Source organism: Argentina silus (genome assembly GCF_951799395.1).
Source record: "Argentina silus genome assembly, chromosome: 9".
NCBI classification, from domain to species: Eukaryota; Metazoa; Chordata; class Actinopteri; order Argentiniformes; family Argentinidae; genus Argentina; species Argentina silus.
The window spans coordinates 13,476,017-13,478,516 of NC_139663.1; the positions used below are offsets into that span (position 1 = coordinate 13,476,017).

The 2,500-nt window shown below is 47.6% G+C and overlaps 1 protein-coding gene across 2 annotated transcripts in view; it reads left to right on the forward strand.

Moving 5' to 3' along the window:
- grapa (GRB2 related adaptor protein a) overlaps positions 1-2,500 on the forward strand; it is a 12,363-nt gene that overhangs the window by 7,557 nt on the left and 2,306 nt on the right. The window lies entirely within an intron of this gene.

Here is a 2,500-nt window from a genome sequence, read left to right on the forward strand (position 1 = left end):
CCACCTGTCCACTCCCATCTCCTTCCACTCACCAACCCTAGCTGACCTGAAGAAGAGACACAAAGGGCATTAGACAGATAAGGAGATCCAATGACACATCCGCTCATGGGTGTGTCATGAGAACAGTGGGCTGAACCAACGTTAGACGGTTATGGGGGTGTCTGTCCAGGTATGCGTTGGGAGCGGCCAGCACCCTCAGGCAACACAGGAAGGAATCCTGGAGAGACATGTGACATGAACTCTCATGACACAGCCAACCCACGAGAGGACATTTTTGTAATGGCTGTTGTACTTAGGCAGAGGACTCAAATGCACGACTCTGAGACAAAAAACTGAAATCGAATAGAATGATCTTTACTTTCAAAAAGGTTCGGTACACGGGTAGGTTTGTCAATGGGAAGGCAGATACTCCTGGGAGCAAGTCTACAGCGCAGTCGTAGGACCAATGAGGAGGCAGAGAGGTAGCACGGGTCTTATTGAACACCTCTTTGAGGTCGAGGTAACAGGAGGGAACACTAGAGAGATCCGGGAAGACAGAGACCGATGAAACCAAGGGGCGTGACGGGACAGGAGACCTAGTAGGCACTGGAGGCTCCGGAGGCTCCGGAGGTACAGAGACCAGAGGTCGAGGAGACACTGAAGCAGGAGCAGATGGAAAAGCAGGAGAGTGAACACCCCTCGCCCCAACCCATAACCTCCCCAGTGGACCAGTTCATGTGATGGTTATGCTTGGAGAGCCAAGGGTAACCCAGAATGAGAGGCTGGAAAGAAGAGTTGAAAAGATGGAAGCTCAGACAAACGTAAGCTAAGGAACAGGAAGAGACGTTACAATTTCCACCCACAGAAATAGAATGGCTGAGTCATTCATTCCAGTTCTATGGTTAGCGCCACGCTCGACCAACTGACCCACAGAGGACTGCACACACATGATCGTTATCATGCGTTTCCATTCCATATGACACCCTATCTATCTTAGCCTTTCAAATATGAAACCATATCTCACTTACCTCACCTCACCACACCTCACATCACCTCACCTCACCTCACCTCACCTCACCTCACCTCACCACACCTCACATCACCTCACCTCACCTCACCTCACCTCACCTCACCTCACCTCACATCACCTCACCTCACCTCACCTCACCACACCTCACATCACCTCACCTCACCTCACCTCACCTCACATCACCTCACCTCACCTCACCTCACCTCACATCACCTCACCTCACCTCACCTCACCTCACCTCACCTCACCTCACCTCACCTCACCTCACATCACATCACATCACCTCACCTCACCTCACCTCACATCACCTCACCTCACCTCACCTCACCTCACCTCACATCACATCACCTCACCTCACCTCACATCACATCACCTCACCTCATATCACATCACATCACCTCACCTCACATCGTCACAACCTCAGGCGTCACATCATATCACACCGCAAGACATCATCATCTGATAGGGTGGCTGGCTGTCGTAGGCCCTGAGGAGAGAGACGAGGCATGGTGCCCTAGGGGATACCTCATCACATCACATCATGTCACTGTGGAGGGGAGACCGGGAGCTGATGGACCACATCGTGTCACTATGAAGTGGAGACCGGGGGCTTTTGTACCACATCATGTCACTATGGAGGGGAGACCGGGGGCTTTTGTACCCATTTTTGCAAGTAACGCTATTAGGCCACTCATCCAAGACCAGTCATTTCTTGAAGCCTACATCAGTCTGCTAATTATTCATACCATTTCTAGGTCTCTCTAGATTATGGTTTGATCACAGGATTGATTTTAATCCAAAAATGTTTTAGATGGTTCCATGCCCATACACGCCATGCTGAGGGTCAATTGTAACATTGGAAAAGGTCAATTGGAACACCGAGAAATACACCAAATATACTCACTTTACAGCTCTTTAATGGTCACTAGGTCAAAACAGTGATGACACTCACTCACAGTGATGATACCCGTTTACAACATTATTTGCACTCTACAAAAGATAGATATTTCTACAGTTCATACCATCTCAACGTTCAAATAACTAGTTTTCGTCTTCTAGCTGCTTGGATTAGGGGAAATGTAACATTGTGTTACAATCACCCCCGACCCTAACAGCCATGATAAAACATCATGTGCTAGCAAGACACAAACAAGTTGACACATGTCAGTCTTGTGAATGTTTAGCCAATATAACAATGATCAAAAAATATTCATTTGGATTATTTGAAACTCTAGATGGTATTTAAAAACATACAGGCAGTGGATAAAAACTACTTTTCCCAATAAAACCAGCAGATGGTGGGATATTTCACTGATTTCATGCAGGGAGACAACTGAACTGTGCATGTATTGAGTGAGTTTCAACTGACCCCTGTTACATTTGTCCTCGGTCTCCCCTACCTACAGTATATGACTCTATAGAACCATTCCTCATACCTAAATACCACTCTATAGGTCACACACACACTCTCTCTCACACACACACACACAC